Here is a 7,684-nt window from a genome sequence, read left to right as displayed (position 1 = left end):
CAGATTCATATAAAACGTATATGAAGATCTTTGACCATGTCCCGTCCGAGATACGGCTCGGACCCGGCACGGTGTAGCGTGAATCATCCTTTAGAGTTTAGAGTCTTCTACTATGTTCTTCAACATTATTATTCGTAAGCCAAGTCGCTGCAGATCTCAATAAAATCCTAGCTGCTTGGATAAAAAGATCTTCGATCGTTGTTTCCTCCTCCATGGTCTCTTTCAAATAACTCACCTCGTCTTCGCATTTCCATCCTACTCATTTTGGATGTAAAACATTAATGATGGATTGGAATGACATGACACGGCTAAATGTCCATGTCCGTTAAATGGTACGAGTCTCTAATTCTCGCACGTTTAGACGAGCCGTTCGACCTGTTAATTATATAAATCCATCAAAAATTGTACGGTTGTCACGGTTGTCTAATATAAAGGTTCTTTTTTTATGAACACTAGCTGATCGCTGTTTCATATTGCATTACAATGTCAGTTCTATAAGTATATAATAATAAAAATGTTTTCTACCAAAAACAAAACAAGACAATGTAGTGTTGAGATGGTGACGGTCGCATTAGTGATTGCACAGTAATACAGACACATTTAATACGTCAAAGGTACTTAAGCTATCACACCTTGTACGGTTTCATTCATTTCATTTACAGACTGGTTACAATCATTTGGAAAACTCAGCAGGATGTTTCCCGACTAAAGTGGAAAGGATTCGCAAGTGTGAAGAAAGCAAACAAAAAGTGGACATTTAACACAGCTTTTCTATACGTAAGTTTTGAATGAAGAATCTGGCAAACCTTTCGATGTTAACCTTTATTTAGTTTAGTTTGTGATTGATATGATGATGGAACAGAAAAATACTTAAGAAATCTTCGAAATATGAAAATTGCGTTTTACTGTACACAGACATGCAAACTATGTTTCAACGCAACATTTTTATGTTAAATACATAACAGATCCATTTTGTACACGATTCCCTCATCAAAGTAAAGTAAGAAAACGTGGAAATTGCAAGCTGCAAACATAAATATTAGAGACAGGAAAAAATCCATCAGCAGTCAGACTACAAGGTTTCAATGATCTGGCCATAATAATTTTCACATCCGATCTGAGCGATCTGCCGACTTTATCCATTGGCAAAGTATTCCACGATCCGGAGTATATCGTTGTAATAATATTTGTGCTTTCTTCCATCAAACCGTGGCAAGTGTACGTGACTATCATTAAGTGGATAAAGCTACCCAATACGTGGAATACGAAAAGCAAACGTCTTGAAGTACTTACGTCTGACTAAAAATACATAATATAATGCAAGGTTATTACTTTGAAACGATTTGTATCAAGTGTAAAACGCTAATAATAATCCTTGAAGAAGTACGTTTGGGTATTCATACCAAAACTATATCATAGCAATCGATACCCATTAACAGACTGAAAATGACCATATGAAATAAAACTGTGTACGAGAACACGTGCTCAAGCTTCTCGCAGAATTCAATAAACAATTGATGCTGTTAAATACATTTCTTCAAAGCTGCGGAACATTAAGCACTGTATTTGACTGCATCTGTGTCTTTAACATCAGAGTTTCAAAAATGCAACATTTTATATTGTATGATGCGAAACTGATAGATCACTTTGGATAATGCTAAAGTAACACACAGTACGTTGCAGCAACAGTACACGCAATACTGAAATCAGAGTATCCATTAATTAGAAAAAACTATATGTAATGAGACATATAAAAACTGTTATCATTAACCCTTGAACAATGGAGTCTGATTCAATCGAGACCTAAAATCACAAAAAATGTAAGGCAATAATATGAAATACAAAATTCAATTAAACTTGAGGCTCTCCCTATCCGGGAGACATCCGGGATGCGGGGTCGGCATCCGAGGGTTAAATGATATGACTGATTAATTTCAAATGTAAGCTTTCAAATTGGCACCTTTCATTATTAGTACAATTTTCATGTTAATTTAAGTGTACCTTCTCTGATCTTTGACTAATCATTCGATTATACAGAATTCACTTACGTTCATATTATTACCCCAGAAGTAATGAATATTCATAGTGTTCACAGACAGGCTGTACGGAGCTACAATAGCAACATTAAGCAACGAGATTTTTCTTCGGAATTCTTCAGCATTGTTCATAGCGATCCAAGCATCGGCAATTTTTAAAAAGATCTTTGATGATATGGTAGAAAGACCTGTGTATGTACACTTCCTTACCCATGGTACTCTGTGAACAACTGAATTTCAAACTTCTACGAGTAACCAAACGACACTAGGAAATATATTGACGTGACACCAGGACAATTAACAAGAACCCACCATTATACATTTTGAAAGACATGTCCTTTTTCGTTTGTACCTTGAAACGTACGAATAATAAGGGGTTGTCAGCATGGAACAGGATGTGCAGACATCAATGAATTACAGTGACTCACGAAATGGATCAAATACTTTCCATCGTTATATTTTTTATTTAATCAAAATGCAGTGACTAATTATAAATGTTTGGAAATGCATTTGATCAATAACACCGTGCAACAAATTTAAACTTTTTCTCTGTTTTGCAATAGCCACTGGGTGATCGTTGTAAAGCTTCTCGTCCTGAACACGAATCCGAAAACCGAATTGCTCTATCACCCTCAGTTTTCGCAAAACACGAATTTTCATAAAAACATGTGTTTTGGGGGGAAAGTGACCTATTACACGGAAACTAAAAACGCTAGAACATTCGCATTGGTCTTAAAAGATAGAGGAGAGTTTCCCGAATATATTGATACATATAGTTATTATATTACATGATTCTGAATAGATGTAAATAATGTCTGAATAGGTTTAAAAAACAGCCGACGCACGCATTTCCTATGTATTACTTTCGTATTTTTTTTTTAAAGAAAAATTCTTTATCTAGCGCGAATTCTCTATACAGTACCGAATTCTGTAGACATTTCCGAAGAAGAAACTATGTGGGGTAAGTGTTGGGGCAGGTATGCAATTCGAGTAATTCGAAAAAAATATGTATCTGCCGATGACGCGTGCACGGCGTTTTGCCGCCAGACGGCCATAGCTCGGCTCTCCTCGGCTAGTCAGTGCCGTAGCTACGCGTAATCAACACCAATGGTGGGGTTCAATGTGTACCCAATTTTTATACCAATAATGTTTGATTTTTTCTTGCTATTATTTCTCTTTCATTGTTACTCATTATTATTTTTAGATACGAACAATAAAATGATAAAATACTTTAATTTAAAATTTAAAAATCGATTGACGAGCATTACGACTTTATCAATCGACACTCGATTGAAGACAGTTTTGAAATTTATTATGATATAGAAAAAATAAAATAAAATATATAAGATAAAGAATTACCTGCAGTAAACGAATTTAAAAATATAGAAGCTTATTTATCATGGAAATATAATTGTCTACTCTGTGATTTTCAAGAAAATTATAAGAAGGTTTCTTGTAAATTCAATACTATTGAAAGCCTTTTCGAGATGAAAATGTAATACAATTCTCTCAGGTCTGGTGATAACGGGGAAGTAAGAACGCTTTTCGTTAGCGTTCTTTCGAAATATAAGCACCACTTGACATTTCTTACATGCAACACTCGGTACAATCGAAGAAACAATAAATATTTTTTCTATGTCATAAACAAATTCCAAAACTTTCTTCAATCGAGTGTCGATTGATAAAGTCGTAATGCTCGTCAATCGATTTTTAAATTTTAAATTAAAGTATTTTATTATTTTATTGTTGGTATCTAAAAATAATAATGAATAACAATGAAAGAGAAATAATAGCAAGAAAAGATCGAACATTACTGGTATAAAAATTGGATACACATTGAACCCCACCATTGGTGTTGATTACGCGTAGCTACGGCACTGACTAGCCGAGGAGAGCCGAGGTATGGCCGTCAGGCGGCAAAATGCCGTGCACGCGACATCGGCAGATATTTCCTCGATTTACTCGAATTCGGTACTGTATAGAGAATTCGCGCTAGATAAAGAACTTTTCTTAAAAATACAAAAGTAATACGTAGGAAATGCGTGCATCGCGTCGGCTGTTTTTTAAACTTTTATTGTGATTATTAAATACAATAAGGGATGAAAATTAGGATAAAGACATTAACTGCTATGCACATGAACAAAGGAGAAACACTCAGAGGCTATTTTCTACGTGTAAGTTCTAAGTAAACACAATTTCTTAAGTCATTACATACTGTTTCCATGCTTAAGATAATATAGGTATAAATTATAATGAAAAGGGAAAAGGATAAGGTATTTTTTCATCATACCTTTTGTAATATGCTAACTGCATTTTACTTTATACAGACATGCAAACCACGTTACAAAAGGTTCTGTACAGCAGTATTTATATAATTTAGAACATTATATTATCAGAGTCCTGTAGTTGTGTCTCGTTAATTTTAATGCACTTCGGGGGCTATTCGCTTTCGTTTCTTAAGAACGATTCCCTCATCAAAGTAAAATAGGAAAATGTAGAACTTGCAAGCTGCAAACAGAAAATTCTAGTCTCATTACAAATAATCACCTTGATAGATATAAAATCATACATTCCTAAGTAAACACATGAAAAACTAAATACTACATTTGATGAAATTAAAATAGAAAATTGGTTTCGTCTGAAGTTTCGTTGTTTGACAACATTGCATACCGTGGTGACATCTTATCATAACCGTTCTTATGTCTGATCGTAGTGATCTACCAAATTTATTCATTGACAACGTGGTCCATGGTCCCAGGTACACCTGGGTGAAGCTACCAAGCGGGTGAAATGCGCAAACTAAACGCTTTGACATAGGTACTTATTGTATGTGCCTGCAAACACATACAAGGTGATCCTCTCGCTACGCTACCCAAAGGAAGTGCCGCCACAATAGAATGTGGTAGTCGAAATCCCATTTCTGTCACCGCTTACTTGACCGAGGTGGCCCCTACAGCGAAAAAGGCTGTGTGCGTGAAAATGTGTTAAGAAAATATTCTGTTTTCCGCAGCGCTTAAGGGGGTAGACACGGGTAATAGTAGCGCGTTGACTTTACCGGCAAAAATGGGTCTAAACATGGGTTTACGGAATTCGACTTTTCGTTCTTATATGAGAGAATTTCGGGCTGGGTGAGGGCTTATTCGAAAGAGGAAGGTCCAGTGCAGTACTGACCAGTGCAACTCATGTTTCAGTGGGATTATGTTGATGTTTAGTAATATAAGCGTCCAAAGTAGAGGTAAAAATTCAACAAAATGCATTCGCGGAATCGAAGCATTTTTAGGCCACTAAAAGAGTGCTGTGATTGAAATCATGAGTTGAGCGGTCTAGCCACAACCCTTACCTGTAAATTAAGATCTATTTTGTCTTCATTTGTTGCGAAATAAGGACGAATAACGGATGCCCGTAAAAGCATTCTCACAGACCAGTTCCGCCATTTTGTGCATAATATAGAGCAATTCATGTGACAAATTCAGTTCAGCTAATAGTTATAAGGTGGCGTTTAACTAAGAAGGCTGCCGATTTGGAATCGTAGCCAAAATCAGGCGTTAGCTTGGTTACGTCACTCGACTGAAGGCAAGCGAAAGCAAGCGAAAAAGGCAACAACGTCCGAACGCTGAGTGAGATGCATTACAGTCATGCTATCTTTCTCTCATTCTGAATGTTGAGATTGTCCCTTTTCGCTAGGTTTTGACTGACGCCCGCCTGGATTTTTCACAGCTCCCCATAACAAACCTCGCTCAAAGAAGAGGTATAACAAGAGAAGAATATACCTTCTCTTTGCAATAATTCTGCAAATGTTTACATACATAAGTTATATATGAGATATTTATTTATTTAAATTATTTGCATTCACTCAGAATATTGACTCCTTTGTATTTTTTATTAGTTTCGTAAAAACAACGTTACTATAGGTTTCTCGAAATACAAGCGTCACGCAATTGGGACGAGTTATATCTTAAATTTGGTAAGAGATAGGAAAAAGCGATTGATGTAAAAGTTGAATGGTAAGACATATGAAAAGCATGAGATATCTCACGAAATATTACTTTTTTAAACATTGTACTGTTAGATATAGGCGCGTCAGCAAAATAGTGAGAGGAAATAGTAGCGAGGGGAGATGAGAGAAGGAGCCGAGGCCTCTCCATTTATTAGTTCTAATAGTACTTTTTTATGCAGAATGTTTCAAGGAGTGGGTTACGAGTAAAGAAAAAAATGCAATTCTATCTACATTTTTTTAGTGCATCGTTGCATTCATGAAGAAAATGAAATCATAGAAAAATAAACATTATCATACCATTGAACTTTTACATAAACAGCTTTTTCCTATCTCTTACCAAATTCAAGATATGAACCGTCCCAATTGCGTGACGCACGCTGTATGCTTTTATGAATTAAAAAACATTTGTTTAAAGAAGCTAATAACTTTTTCTAAAAAAATTCTCAGATTGCACGTTCCTTCGGTTCTTCAGAGTAGGCATATAATGTATTTTTCAGCAGCGAGGCGTGCTAGGGTGCGCTATATAAAATCCACTCGTTCAGTCAGTCAGAATTTGCCGGAGCGGGACAATTCTATCATTTAGGTTCAAAGAGGGATAGCATGATCACCGTACATCTCATTCTAAACACGCATCAATGTTTCGATTTTGTTCTTCAGCCGGATTGTCGCGATGCCTCTGGCGAGATGAGCGTTTGAATGTGTTTGTAAAAATACTTGAGGCGCTGTTGCCTTCCTAGATCGTGTTGCGCGCACGTTAGCTGAGAATTAAACCTTTCAAGTTCGTAACAGACCACGCAAGTGGCTCCACCAGGCCCAACGAAAAAAACTGCTGTAATACCGACGTCCCGAACCGGAGAGGTCACGTGCCGTGTCTACCCCCTTAAATGGGACTCTTCTGCTCATTACACACATTTTCACGCACACAGCCGTCTTCGCTGCAGGGGTCAAGTAAGCGATAACAGAAATGGGATATCGACTTCTACATTCTATTATGGCAGCATTTCCTTTCGAGTAGCGTAGCGAGAGGATCACCCTGTATGTATACAGAGCCGTGTGTTTTCAATGCTAAAAGGGTCATCGGATGTATTCGAGTAATCAGAAACAAAAGCAGAAAAATATTATTCTGCATAGCATTAGTATTACATTAATAATGTAAGGTAGAAGTAGACATGTAAAAAAAAAAAATATATACAGGGTGTTCCGTAACTTGTGTAACTCTCGGAATCGGGGGGTTGCTGGGGTGATTCTGAACAACATTTTCCTTTACCAAAATGTCGTTTGAAGCTTCGTTTTTGAGTTATTAAAGAAAAACACTGGCCAATCAGAGCGCGCGCTGAGCCACAGGAGCGTTGGCTTTCAACGGTGCTCAGTCGTGGTCGTGAACAAATGCATTAGCACAACGTAGGTATCAAGGGAAGAGTGCGATTTATCGCATTTAGTTACATCGTCTTAAATGAACAACAATGTGAAATCATTCGTTATTCATGAATAACAAATAAACTAATAATTCGTTTAGAAGTAAAGTGTTTTATCATTTATGAAAAAAATTTTTTTTTAACAGTACGTTTCTAGGTGGATCAATTGTTTAAAAAAAATAATTTTTTTCATAAGTGTTACACCGTCTTAAATGAACAACAATGTGAAATCATTC

The sequence above is a fragment of the Osmia bicornis genome, chromosome 10 (genome assembly GCF_907164935.1).
Source record: "Osmia bicornis bicornis chromosome 10, iOsmBic2.1, whole genome shotgun sequence".
In the NCBI taxonomy this organism is placed as follows: domain Eukaryota; kingdom Metazoa; phylum Arthropoda; class Insecta; order Hymenoptera; family Megachilidae; genus Osmia; species Osmia bicornis.
The sequence above is the reverse complement of the archived record's forward strand: the minus strand, read 5'-3'. Positions refer to the sequence as shown.